Raw genomic sequence first — 15443 nt, 5'->3', positions numbered from 1 at the left:
CTGGACACAATACTCAATCTGTGGCCTCACCAGTGCAGAGTACAGGGGGACTATCACCTCCCTACTTCTGCTGGTCACACTATTTCTAATATAAGCCAGGATGCCGTTGGCTTTCTTGGACACCCGGGCACACTGCTGGCTCATGTTCATCTGCTTGTCAATTAGAACCCCCAGATCCTTCTCTTCCACACAGCTCTCCAGCCACACCTCCCCAAGCCTGTAGCAATGCATGGGGTTGTTGTGGCCCAAGCGCAGGACCTGGCACTTGGCCTTGTTGAAGCTCATCCCGTTAATGTTGGCCCACCAATCCAACCTATCCAAGTCTCTCTGCAGTGTCTCCCTATCTTCATACAGATCGACACTCCCACTTAACTTGGTGTCAGCTGTGAATTTACTGATAATGCACTCTATGTCCTTATCAAGATCATCAATAAAGATGTTGAACAGAAATGGTCCCAACACCTAGCCCTGAGGAACACCACTTGTGACTGGCCTCCAGCTGGATTTAGCTCCATTGACCACCACTCTCTGGGACCATCCAGCCAGCCAGTGCTTGACCCAGCAGACCGTTCGCTCATCCAGGCCATGGGCAGCCAGTTTTTCTATGAGAATCCTATGGGGAACTGTGTCGAATGCTTTTCGAAAATCCAGGTAGATAATATCCACAGCTTTTCCCTCGTCCAACAGTCGGGTCATTTTGTCATAGAAGGAGATCAGTTTTGTCACCAGTGTAATCGGTGTTGCATAAAACATAGTATAAATGTTTTCAAATATGCAGAGTTTTAGTCCGCTTAAGAGTTAACCCAATGGAAAGCATCAAAAGAAGGCATCCACTACAGAGAAGGATGACTGATATTCTACATTGAGGTGATCAATCCAAAAAGACCAGTAAGTGTAGAGCTGCAAGAAATCTAAATGACTAAATGACCAAGGGGGTTGCAGAGATTCCCAGAAGTTGTCTTGCAGGCCTACACTGACTGCATCATCTAAGATGACAAATTAACACATATGTTATATCTGTGCTGTCCACACCGAAGGGCCCATGATTTTCAGATGAATTATATCATTTACATCTTCATGCTAAAGGTTTGCACATACTGTACCCAGTTTCATTTATTCTGACCTGGGAAATTCTGTGAACTGAGAGGAGAACAATTAAAGCATTAATTACCAAAGCACTTTAAGCTATCACTTAACGCTGTTGCAGAAGTCAGGTCTACCAGCATGGTCTGGCAGCAGTGGAGGTTAACAGCATACCAGGCTGTATCAACAGGAGTGTAGCCAAGAGATGAAGGAAAGTGATTATCCCACTTTACTTGGCACTTGTTAGACCACATCTGGATTCTTGTATCCAGTTTTATGCTCATGGGACAACAAAGGTGCTGATAAACTGGAGTGAGTTCAGCATTGGGCCACCGTGATGGCTGGGGCTGGAGCACTTGGCCTGTGAAGGGAGGCTGAGGGAGCTGGGCTTGTTCAGCCTGGGACAGGGCTGGCTTCGGTGGGACTGTCAAGCTTCTCCCAGTGCCCACGGGCATCAAGGAGATGAAGCCAGACCCTGCACAGTGAGGCATGGATGAGAGACAATGGTCACAGACCAAACCAAGAGAGGTTCCAGCTGGATATAAGGAAAGGATTTCCACTATGAGAATAACTAAGGATTGAATCAGGTTGTGCAGAAAGGCCAAGGAATCTCCACCTTTGGTCGAGCCAGTAAAGTCCTGAGCATCCTGATCTACATTCAGTGTTGACCCTGTCTGAAGCAAGAACGCTCCAAGGTCCCTTCCGGTCTGAATGACTCTGTCATTTGGCAGTCCAAATCAGACAGAGAATACAGTGGGTTATGTAAGAATGACAGTGCATAGAGCAAATGAGAGTTGGATGAACAGAAATCGGCAGATTCAGAATACGCTATTGCTGTGCACTGTATTTTCATAGTCCTTTATTTATCATCATTTTTATTAATTATGAATGAATGACCATAGCAAATACTTCAGTGCTAGTGCTAAGAAGTAAAGGTCAGTTATTCTCTTCTTCAGGAGAGGTTTTGGGAGTTGAGGAAAGGGGATTGTCTGTAGTAGGAGCTTAATATTAATTTACCATGATAACTTGGATTTAAAGCTGTTCAAGAAAGCTGATGGAGCTATAGGGTAATATAGAACGAATTCCCTTGGTTTTGTTCCAAATGGATTAACAAAGACAGGAGTAAAACCAGCAGAGAGTAAAGATGGAAGAGGTGTAGTCATCTGTTATTTTACCTTTCAAGCAAAAGTTTTGATGATACTCGATACAGTCCAAGTTTTAAATTAACATCCAGTATTACACTCTCTGTCCTTCTTCTGCATGACTATAAGATGCATTTTTTCTATTATTTACTTTTCCCTGGTCTATTTTTCACTAACTCATTCCTTCCAGGTTTAGGCTTCCTAGTTCATAGTTCTCAAGTCATCTGTGCTTACAGAAGACTATTATTTTAAGCATTATATCCTCTGGTCTTCAAGCTGTCAGATTCCTTACCCCTCAGCCCCAAAAGAAAAAAAAAAAAAAAAAGAGGATTTGTTAATTTGTTCCAGAAATAATAGTCAGTGACTATGAATGTGATGGGTAGGATGACTCGAGGGCTTCAGTGACATTGAATTAGCTTAAAAGCGACTGAAAAGTCCACCTTGTCTGGAAGAGGTGGTAAAATTCATCAGTTTAACTCAGGTAGGATCCATGCAAATATGAGGTAAACAAAACATGCTTGTACTGCACTTTTAGAACAAGTTATTTCACATCTGTTTGTTAGTTTTTTGATGCTAGTTGGATGAAGCCATAATGGGTATTTAGTACCAAATACAAAAACTATTTTAATTACAGTCCAAATCCTCTGGCCAGATCATGAAGCAACTAACATAGTACTAATTGACAACTAGGGTATATGTACACATCAAACCAAAGTTGCAATAAGCATTGCCACTTTAGATGCAATGGCCAAATAAGATAAAAATAGAACTGACAGCACCATGGAATAAATACCTGCATGGGATACGAATTTGAGCGTATGACTATGAAATTCCAGTGTATGGTTTCATATGCTAAAATTCTGCACCTTCAGCCTGATCAGAAAGCTATGACAACACCTCTCAGCTGCTATTGTTATATTATTCCAGCTATATTCAAGAAAGCAGTCAGACTTTGGCCTGGATATAATAGCCATACCCTGTTTCAGTTTCAACAGAGAAACAGAGTACTGACTTTGCACAGTGGAAACTATTCTCACCTGCTGAGATTAGATTAGAGGAACACTTGCCAGCAGAACTAGAGGAGGGAAGCACTTGCACAATACTAAAAGCAGAGGAGGTGGGAACCTCATAGGACATTTCTGGCTTAAAATTTTCATAGTAGGATAAGTATGATATATGCTACAACTCAGTTATGGCTAGACCATCTGGTAGACAAACCAACAGGTTTTGTGAATACTGTATTCAAAGAAAAGAGAGGTCACATCTTTGTAAGGCTCTTTTTTTCTTACACATAATGAAACAACAGAAATTACAAAGTATTTAATTATAAAGGAAAACACACCCATGAGTCATTTTTAAAAGAGCAAATAATATTTTGAGAAAGAAAGACCTCATGGTTTTACATATCAGGGTTGCACAGAATATTCACTTGCAACAGCTACTTTTGCTACTCTGATTTGAGACCTGTGCAGAAGGAAGAGAATTTTAAAACCTGACAAATTTTCTTGCTGTTTTTTTTTTTTTTTTCCTTCTTCCCTGCAGTGAGTTTTATTGCCAGGTGAGCTCTTCCGTCAGGATGTCTCAGCCCATTTAACAGGCTTCTACATGTTCCAGAACTTGAAAGACGCACCCAACATATCATCAGTGTTCCCATCATTGGTCACGTTGACACTGGCTTCCTCCCAAATCAAACATGAATGTCTTTTATTACTCTTCTCTTTTTTTTAAGTTTCCGTAAAAGAGACTAGTCAGTAGTGTATAAAAAAAAATAATAATAATTTCCCCACTAAAAAACAAAACAAAACCCCACAAAAAAACCACAAACAAAACCCCCAGTTTAAAATAGTATGTAACATACATTATTCCCATCTTAAGTATTCAAAGTGCCCAAAGGAATAAAAATCTAAAAGGAGCAAGTAGGACACTCATCAGAAATAGTGCAATGTGTTTTTTAGGATAACAGTTTAAACCAAATAAAGGCATGTAGTTCAGATCACTGATACTGATTACATGTATTGGGGTTACTCAACAATGTCTTCTTATTGGCCCCAATTCAGAAAAGTTCTACACATGACTAATTATGAATACAAGCATGGAAACAATATTTAAGCTTTAGAACAACCATATGGGTACTTACAGCATCTTACTAAATAAGGGCTTGAAGCCTTAGTTAGCAACTTCATTTGTGTATGATTTTACACTCGTTTTGCTAGAGATGTCATCCCATCAATGTCGTGACTTTTTTTCTCTTGTAGTCTTGTATTCCACATGGCAGAGTTTCCATTTCCCTCTGTATGGGGGGAAAATTTGAGGGAAGAAGCCAGTCAAGATGTATTTGGTTCATTTCTATGCTTACATTTGACACATATAGAAATAGTCTACTCCTTTGTTTATATAATTCAGTTATACCTCATGGAGTTTGGTATCCCAGTGAAGTAAAGTGCTGTGAAGGTCTGCACTTTTTGTGAGTGTCTCGGTACCAGATTTGAGGGCTAGAAATGAGAGAAACAGTGTTGTACAACAATAGTCTTCTGAGAAAAAAATACTCTGCATTAAAATGGCATCATATAGTTGTTTATTGTTTCTAAACAATTTCCAGATGAAATGTGCAAACAGGGAGACGGTTTTCCTAAGTGCCAACTCTGCAAACTCAATGGGGGAGAGTCAAGCAAGAGTTATATAACTAATTAAAAACAAATTAATTTAATCAAAACCATTAGGCATTCGTTAACCATGCAGCTGCATTATCTTTTCAGTTTTACCTTTATCCTCTCCCCCTTCTCTGTTGGTTACACCCACCTCTTATTTCTTGTCTGAAAAATAAACAGTTCTTTTGGGAAAGGAAATGTAAATTTGCATGTGCCAACACATTACCTGTCTTGGGCACAACTGTAATGCAAGTAAAAACATCAGTGGAAAAAGACAAATATAAACAAATTACATAGGTAACATGCTATTTTTGTACATTATTCAAGGCAACTAATTTGAATCTTTTCGGTCACTCATTCAGTAGACAAATACTTTCCCAGCACTTGTGATCAGTCATAGCTTCTCTCTGTGCAAAAACCTCAGCTTTTAGGATGACATAAGTTTAAAACTTGAACAGGTGAGTAAAGATATTCTATTCAGCCAAGTAATCAGCTTCTGAAATCGGACACCTTCGAAACTGGGTGAGGTTTTTTAAGGAGCATTGGGAAACTTCATATTGCTTCAGAACTTTGAAGATTAGTTTTATTGCAATGAAAGCCAGAGGGTTTACAAGTGAACATTAAAACCAGACAACGTTTAATATAAAGAATAAATCTTGCAGACGCTGTACATAATTTCTACTTTGGATTATTATTTAATGACATGATGGAATGAAAGACTTTGCTTTTATTTGTATGATATTCTCTCTTAGAACAGATGCTCAAGGCAAAATCCTGGCTTGCAATGCAAGGTGTGCCAAGTAGGGAAAAGAACACAGGCAGGCTTTTCCTTTTCCTTATGCACCTGTACAGGTCTGGGGCAGGATGGCGCCACGTGTACAGTGAGACTTCAGGAGTGAAGGAGTGACCCACAGTGCCTAAATGAAATTAAAGATGTGGTTTACCATACCGGTTTGCAGAAAAGGTCCCCTCCCTCCCTCTGCAGATGCCTGTGGGACTCTGCCTAAGGCCATGTCTACACCCCACAATAGAGTGCCATGATGGAAACCTCAAGCTGAGAGACCTCAACTAAATGCACAGCAGGCCACGCCAGGTTTTGTGGGACTGGAGACACTACAGGTACAATAGTTTATGCTGTATACAGAGCATTAAGTATTACCAGAAGACCTTCCCCAAAGAAATTACTAAGACCTAATTTCTGGCATCACAAAGAAATGTCCATGCTAAATCTAGAACTGGAAGCAGGGGGCTGGGGAACATGGAGAAAGGATGCCCAATTTGGCTGCAAATTGGAAAGAGAAGAGCCAATGGCTGACATCTGAGAAGGTCAGATTCTCCTCGTGGCTATGACACTTCCAGATCCAAGCTTGCCTTCAGGCAGCCAGCTCAGAAGTGTTTGTATGATATTCCCCAAAAACTTCAGGAAACTTTGGAAAGGATGGAGTCTGTGTCTGTGCCATCACCAGTGCTATAGTATATAAAGTTGCTGAAATCTAAGGCAACCCCAAAACTAAACTCCATTAAAACAGGCATCTGATGCTGGTTTAGGCACTTCAGAGCCTCTTGCCGTGCCTTGTCTTAGGCACTGTAGCACATCCATGTGAAGTTGGCTAAAATGATATGAAATATTTAGGAGATCTGAGGCCCTCTAGAGTAGTAACTTACACTGCTCTTACAGTGGGGCTTACACTGGCTACCTGCAGTGGCCTGTGTTAAGGTGACTGAATCCTTTGTTAACTATCTAGAGGTTGGGTGTACAGCCTCTAGTTAAGGGAGAGAGACAAGAATGTCCGTAAAGTGGTTCACCTTACTGAAAGGTAAATTTCTAAAATGGATGAGAAAATAATTTTTGAGGTACCTATCTCTCTCCCTAGATAAAAAAGGAAGCCCACATGACCCCATGTACAAAAATTTTAGATGACTGAATTGAATGGAGATGAATTTCACAATACTAATTTGTAAATACCTGCTTTTCTTGATAAACCAGAATAAGAACCTCAGCATTTCACCTTATTTCATTCTTGTTTTTGTTTTTATTCTCTTTCATGAATGTAAAGGTATGAAAAGATTTTAAAAAATAATTTAGAACTAATTTCAATTATCAATTTAATGGTATCCATAATAGTGAACTAGCATTGGTTTCCTTAGAAAACTAATCCTTACAAGAGAATTAAAAGAAAAAATTCTAAGAAAAGGAAAGCAAAATTATTTAATATGTAAAGAACACCTTGACCATTATTGTGAGTACTTACCTCAGTGAACATAAAACTTAAAGTCTGGATTAATTATAAACAAAAAAATAGGCCTCTATGTGAAGAACAAACACAATTATTTGACAGAAAGAGCAGCTTGAACTTCTGCTTTATTTACTTAATTTTTTCCGCAATACTTTTCTGCACTGTTTGATAGACACAAATATTAACCCTAATGTGATCACAACTACTCAAAAGATTGTTGTGTCTGAGATACAGCACAATTCCTGCTCCACCTAATCAGAAGAACTCCAATTCAGAAAACTTTCATATCAAGGTCTGAAAAATTATAAAAAAGTGATTAAGTGAAAGCTGAGGCTTATCTGTATAATAAAGTGCACAAAGCCATCAGGGATATTCTGACAAGGTACAGAATCAGTAAAGAAACATCAGTACCAGGACATCCTTACTCACCTCATTGTCTGTAAGGAATGAGGGGAGATAAGGTTTATATTTGCCAACAGATTTTGTAACTGAAATGTCAGTGAAAAGCCTCACTGGGTTGTTGGAGCAAGGCTGCTATAAAAGCAGTCATACCTTTCTTTGGAAAGGAATTCCGGAAAGAGGAAATAGTTTCTCAGGCATGTAATCCACATTCACTTCAATTTTCATGTTTATGGAAAATATAGGGGATACACAGAAAGGAGCACAAGGTCTTCGAGCTGTTGTGAACCAGGCTGCTAATAATTACTGAAATATGGCCCAAATCATCATATTCAAGAGAAGCGCACTGAAAATCATTACACCCCCACCTACAAAGCATATGCTTACGGATATTTGTATGTTTCATGTGAAATTAATGCACCGTTTCCAAATTTTATTATATTCTATCATTTACAACTATCATCTACTTCAGAGAATCACCATGTATCACAAATGAGGAACTACCTTATCTGTTCTTAATATCTTCATCACAAAATGTCATAAGTCTGCTCTTGTAATCAAATTTATTAAAAAAAAAAAAAAAAAGAGAAAGGGGGAAAAAGCATAAGAGTACTCATAGTTCTTCCTTTTCTTTCTTTTCATTGGGAGGAGAGGAAATCATTCATTTCACAGGAATAAATCACTCTATGTTAATATGGCTATACAGCATACAACTGGTACGAGCAAAAAGACATTCAGGCCCTGTAAATCAAGCTAAGAAGATTATTTATTAACCGTGTTTGATTGGAACATTTCTCTTCCAGAGTTCAAAGCTTTCTTAGCACTTAAGGCACTCTAGAAAAATGAGCTTGTCTGTGAGAAGTAAACTGAAAATTAGTCTAAAAGTGATGTTTGAGCAAGAACAAAATGTCCAAATGGAAAGTTTGAACTTATGGTGTGTTTACCCAGATTTTATTTGACAATTTGTATGCTAGTGAGTAGTAGCAAAATACCAAAGATAGAAAACCGATGTGGTGGTATTCCCTGGGCGGTTCAGAGGAGAGACAAGCAGTAACCACAAGTATTGTTGCCGGCACAAATGATGGATCTCTAGTTAATGTAACTCACTAAACTAAATCACAGCTGAAAATTGGGCCATACTACTGCTTGTGCAAAAAATACTGTTCCCTTTTTTAATTTTCTTTTTTTTCATGGAAAGCTTGTAAACATCACAATGGACCAAGCAGAGACATGGACTGGATGTTTATTATTCTCAAAATCCAATCTCAGCATAAGAGGGAGTATAACTGGTCAGTGATGTTTCGCTGATTATTGATATGCCACCACACATACACAATGTTTTATACTTCCCATAGGCTTTACTAAGTCTACATTGTAATAATGGTGTGATGTCTTTTTCTAGAGAGACCAAAAGAGAATATGGGAAAATAAATCTTGTGCAGGAGCAGTGAAAGCAACAGATGGAAATGCCATCAGAGCCTACGACTTACTTCATGGATCCCTCTTCTGAATACATAACCTTCTTATGGAAACAGGAAAAATGGAATACAGCAGAAAATTCTCTGCACTCATGGAACTGAACTTCCTGATTTCAGCTATTAGTTTATCTTCAGGATCTGCAAACCAAATAAAGTCAACCAAGATCAGACTCATGGAATGATATTCATATATGGCCCACAGAAATATAATTGATACTGTTTGTGATGGGTATGAAATGCAATAGTTTACTAATTTCTTCCCCTTCTTCTACCCCACACCCTCTATTTACTCTACTGCTGCCCTACTGTATCACATGTATTATACAATACATAGAAAAGATAACTAGAAAATAAACAGGAACAAAGAGTGTTTCTGCACATGCTATGTTGGCTGACACTATGGAGCATTCTCTAGTATAACTGAAAAAGTGTAATCTTATTAAATTCTTTGGCTTCTAGAGGTTTGAAAATGACAAGTCTGTTAGAGCTCCATAATCACCTTCATGCATGTAAATTGCAGCTGTTCCTTGGATATTTTTACCTGTATCAAATATCACAAACTTTCAAAGCCAAACTGTTGGTATCTCTCCCCACTACTAATTATTCCAGGAAACCACAAGTAGAGTTTTACAGCTTTCATTTGTTGGTATGAAAATTAAACATGAAAAAAAAAAATTACATGCTTTTGCTGCACTAACTCATGTCAACTCTGCCCCTATTTAAATTTTTTATTATCTGATGGAACTGTTTATTTTATCCCAAGTCTTTTGAAGGCCCTAAGCCAGAGTTTAAAATGTCAATGAGAACATTCCCCCTGACAGTGGGTGAGAATATAGTTCTCCATATTGTCGTTGCCTCTTTTAACCTCTTAACATGTCTCTACTTTTTAATTATCATAGAAGAAAAAGAAAACCCAAAAATAAATCAGGTTGCATACAATTAAGCCATAGGGAGGAACTTTCATTTAAGCTTAAGGGATAGCAATGGTTTTCCTCAATACTTTAAAAACAATCATTGTCCAAACATCAACATATGGACCGCCTAACTTATAAAATCTCTCATTTTTCATCTTATTAAAACTACTACAGAGACTCTCTTTCCTCAGAATGTAATTGCCTAACACCTCTTTTTGACAGATCATGTTTAATATATGAGTATTTTTTTTTCATATATAGCAGAAGAAAACTTGGAGATAAATACAATGTTCAACAACTAATGATATAGAATATATTTATATTATGGAAGAATATTAGAATATATATACAGACCTTTATGCATATCACTTTAGGTGTATACATAGATGCATATATTGGCCTGAGTCTTTAAAACCAGAGCTGAGCTGGATGCATGTTGACACCTCCTGTCAGGAAAATTACCATGGCAAAGCAAGTCTCCTAGGACAGGACAAGGACAGAAGCTATATGGAGCAGATCGAATACTTATTTTGAAATCATGATGTGGAAATGGACTTGAAGCACTTTTCGATGAATACATCTTCTGAAGAGCTGCAGTGTTCTGCCTTTATTTAAATGCAGGGTAGTGAGGGAACAGACGGAGCTGTGCTCTGCCAAAGGCTGTGTTAAAGCGCCTGCCCGTTTACCCCTGCCTGATTTGTCACCAGTCCTCTACTCACCTCTGATCTGCTGGTGGAGATGTTCCATGAGCACTTCCTGTGTTACTGCAGTCCAAACAGTCTGGGCTTGCAAACATCTCATTTAGTATGAGAGTGACAGATGACACTTGCCTTGACCAAAGACTACTGCAGCCAACTCTCTTTAGCACGAGCTACTGATACATAAGAAACTGAGCGTGACTGGAGGGATTTTTTCTGAGACAGCCTCATGGTTTCTAACTGCCTGTGCTTCTCAGGCTTCCTGCACTGGTTATTGTAACCAAACCATGTTGTTTGATATTAACCCATCCACCATAGTAACCACTTTTCAAAATGTATGTACCTCTGGCTTATACAACATGCTGCAATAGAGAGTATCATCATTTAATCAGGCACTGTGTGGGGGAAAAAGTTTTCATTTTTGTTTTGTTTTTGAGGCTTCTTGCTCGCTAAATCCTGGTTATAAGGGACTATAATTCAGCTCATGAAACTGTTGGTAAATGGGAGGCCTGTAACCTCTCTGAGAAAGGGAGAACTGAAGATGGTTGCCATCACAAGCACAACAAGATTTCAGAAGGTCTATTAGTGTTCTCACATTTGTTTGAATCCAGCTTTAGGCACTTAATTATACCAGAAAGAATCTGATAGCCTATCCATACTGAAAACCTGTACCAGCAAACTTTGGGAGTTTTCCATTTATACCAATTTCCATTTTGGAAATTACTTTCCATTTATACCAGCTTCACAATTTGTCAGAGTTTGTACCTGAATGAAATAAACTATACGGTAAAGGACATTTTTGTTGGTGTATCTGTGCTACCATTATTCAACCAGGATAGCGATGTTGCTTAGTGCTGTGATTTTTAATGTGCCTAATTTACTTAGCTATGTTGGCAGAAATTTAGCATACAGACTAGGCTTTACTTTCATTTCTTTCTTTTGTTTTGCTTCATTTAGCTCAAATTTCCTCTTAATTTGCCTAAACCAAACTAAAATAAGCCTTATGTACTCTGAAAAAAAAAGAAGTATTTCTGCTGGTTTAATTAACCTGTTTCAAAAACAAATGCTATTAAACAAGGATATGTCTTTCTAAAGTACACAGTAGCACATAAAAAAAAAAAAAAATTACAATAGGGATAAGTTTGTAAAATGTGCCATGAACATGATATAGAAGAAACACTGTAACATTGAGCTTTGAAGAAACATGGAGACTGAATTTTATAGGAGACTGTTTGTTCTCATTATAAGCTAAGCACATGAAAGAAATCTAAAAATTGTAGCAGTATGGTGAGTCAGGTCCGGAGAGATGCTGACATTAGATGTCAGGACTGCAGGCCATATAGCCAACACACTGCTCACAGAAAGGATCAGGGGAACAGGACATGCCAGGGGGAAGGGCTGATACTTGACAAACAGAATGTTCCTCTTGCATATATATTGGTGGTACCTCTTCGAACTAATTTTTGCTGAGTTTACAAAGATATACTCTGTCAGTCCTTAGCACACATACCAGTATCTATTTTAAAGACTCGTCTCCACTCCCAGTGTTTCCTTCTTCAATGCTGGATTTGCTGCTGTAATTACTGTAACAACTGTCTCTGTCACAGGCTGTTTCTGTAAGTTTGCATAGCATTTAACCAAAATGGCTTTTTGATACTTCTTGTGGTCATTAATATAATACAGGCAAAGAACTTAATTAAATATTTATGTGACTCTTCCTTGCCATGTTTCATAAATTTTATTTTACTTTTTAATGAGATCTTTGAGCCTCAGTTTATAGCTTTAGTAAGATCGCTCCAACATCTTCCTGGAGGGTAACAGCCTTTTGACCTCTTGTGAAAGGTAACTGGGGAGAAAACAGTATTTCACCCAGAGAGCTCCTACTATGACTGTAGACCAGAGGAGTATGTAAAGAACTGGTTGACTGTAAGTATTGACAGAATTAGACAGAAATATCTTTGGGGTTGTGTTTTCCACAGTACACATTATTACACCATGGGAAAACAAAGCTCAGCAGTATTGTAGAGTTTTCTAATAATAAGCAGCTTGTTCTTGTTTCTTGTTCTTCAAGAACAGTGGTTCAGATCTCTATCACAGACTGCTCCTTTCACATCTGTTCAGTGAAAACACAGGGCTTTTCAGGAGCATCAGAGATTTGGGAAGTTTCTATGAACATTAGGGATTATATTTCTATAGTAAAATTGACTACCTTTTCTATTAACCAAACCCATTAAAACCAAATATGTCCACTTTTGCTTTGCAAAATAAAGTACTTCTATTGTTATTTCTTTACTCTGCAAGTTAGCTGAGATCTTTCCATGAGTTAATGACTTACTTTTGCTATTACAACAACTGAATTGCTTGCCCTTGAACTACCTTGAAGTATACAAATAGCTATTAGCTTCTGTTAGTCATTAGCAACTCACTGGTTTAGGCCTTTTGTGCTGCACTGAAATAGATATATATTGGGAAATTATTATGAGCTTTGAATACTTCTAATTTATGCCATTCTACAGAAATTGGAGATTACTTGTCATATCTCAGTCACCATGTATATTTTGTAACTCTTCACTTTCACAACTTAATAAAAAAGAAAAGAAAAGCCAATTTGTATTTCCAAACATATGAAATCTGTGCTGTGTGCCCACAATATTATGTAGCATATATGTAGCATGTAACATATTTGTACCATAATTTATTTACGACCTTCAGAAATGCTGATATAACAGCATATATTCAGTGTCGAGTACAAAACCACTCAACTTCTGTTGAATTCCTTTGACCAGAGAACTATAAACATAATGACCATGACTGTGTACACACTTGATAAGGACGCAATTATATCATTTATACTAATATATGATTATATCAGTATAAAAGTGCTTTTGACATATACAGAGCACAAGCCATGTCTGCAAAAATCTTACACATAGGACTTCTGTCAGTGAACAGCTGCCAGCACTGTAGGGTTTGTAGGGTACGTGTGCTTTGTTACTCCCTGTCCTTCCCTGTCCCTTGTCCTCGAGTCAAGAGGTAGTGAGGCACACAGTGTGTCATAGGTCAGTACCTGTATGTTAAACACCTATGTTTAAGTACACTGTGGGTTCTCAGGCTGATTCTCAGAGCTTATAGGAATTATAGAGAAGGGGATTTCACTTCCCACAGTTTCCTTTCTTCTACCTCTGAAGTTTTAAAGTACTTTTTCAATAGCTATAGCTCATTTTGCCAGTTTGCAGGATCTCTGCTGTGCTTTTATTGTCACAACCATGGAACTGTGTGATTAATACTGTTCTTTTATCCCTTTTAGAGTTGGAGTGCATGATTCTTCTATATTTGCAGAATATCAATACCCATCCTATTGATCTGCAATACCACAATAAAGACGAATAAACTAAAGAAAACAATGAAAATCAGCATATGCTATAGGCATTCACAAACCAGTTACACATAGCAGTCCTGTTATCCCTCATCCAGGAGATGAGGAAATGTGTTTATACCATGGTGTGCATCTGAATGAAACACCTGGTACTGCAATATTTTTTTTTTCTTGAAAACCACATTGCTCATTTACTTGGTTTATATACAGCTTTCAAATTATTTTTTTAATTTTAGTTTAGGGATGTAGAATGAAAGAAATCTCTCAACTCACTGAATCCAATCCTCTACTCTTGTAAACCATTTGATATGATTCCTGTTATAAATTAACCAAATTCTATAATTTCTTTGATTTCCAACCTCAGTTACATTATACTTACTGTATATTTTTTCTATTACTTTTCTCTTTTTTCATATAATTATTGTGATGAAATATTGACCACATTGTTCACATGTGTAGGGGGGGCTAGTTTTGCTTTTGTTTTGGTTTGCTCGTTTGTTTTTTCACTCCCTAAGGTTTATTTCACTTGTATTTCAAGAGATCAGTAGTCTTCCTATTTCAAGGTTAGTTTGGTCCAGTTAAGCAACTGACAATCTTTATTTTTTACTTTATGATAGACACAAAATCCCTTAATAATTCTGGTAGCTAGCTCTAATATGATTAATTCATTCTTGAATATGTATAAAAAAAGAAGCGTACAACTCACTGGTGCCTTATATAATTCCTGTCTCAAATGTAATTATTTGTCTGCAGTTTTCAAAGTCAGTTGCAGTTGCTTTTTCAGTCTCTAAATAGTCTGAGGGATAGTTTCTTCTTTGACTATGGCCTCATCGAGATTCCTGTAACACTTGCACTTTTTTTTTTAACATTGTGGACCTTCCAGTGACTATTATTTCACCATATACTAGCTTTATAATATATTTCACTGACTAATGTTCTATTCAAGACTTTTATTGTCTTAAACAACTGTAAATATTTATTAGTAGTTTTGTAGTGTGTGTGTGCCAATTAGTTCCATTATAATTTATTTTATTTTGCTAGATGCAATAAATGTATCACAAATTCATAACATTCTTTTATTGGATAGCAAAACAATGAGCAACTATATTAAAACTAATGCATTTTGACATGTATCAGCATTTACAAAAAGTTGTTATTGAACCTCAATTATGTTCATTAAAAAGGCATAGCAACAACTTCTAGCACTGATTATATGCCATTATGTTTATAGTCATAGCACTTGTGCTTCTCTGCAGCCATGCTTAACGTGGTAGGCATAAGAATACAGGTGATACTGGCATCTCATCAGGGGAAGCAAGGTGCTGTTCAGTCACATGTACTTATGTATACTGATGTGCTCATAGGATGAAAAGCATCTCAGAGTTTTACACAGTATTATTCTGAAAGATCCATTTGCATAACCTCATGATGCCTTTCTGGGCATAGTCTTTCACTTCCTTTGTCTTCA

The sequence above is a fragment of the Strix uralensis genome, chromosome 5, assembly GCF_047716275.1.
Source record: "Strix uralensis isolate ZFMK-TIS-50842 chromosome 5, bStrUra1, whole genome shotgun sequence".
Taxonomy (NCBI): Eukaryota; Metazoa; Chordata; class Aves; order Strigiformes; family Strigidae; genus Strix; species Strix uralensis.
The sequence above is the reverse complement of the archived record's forward strand: the minus strand, read 5'-3'. Positions refer to the sequence as shown.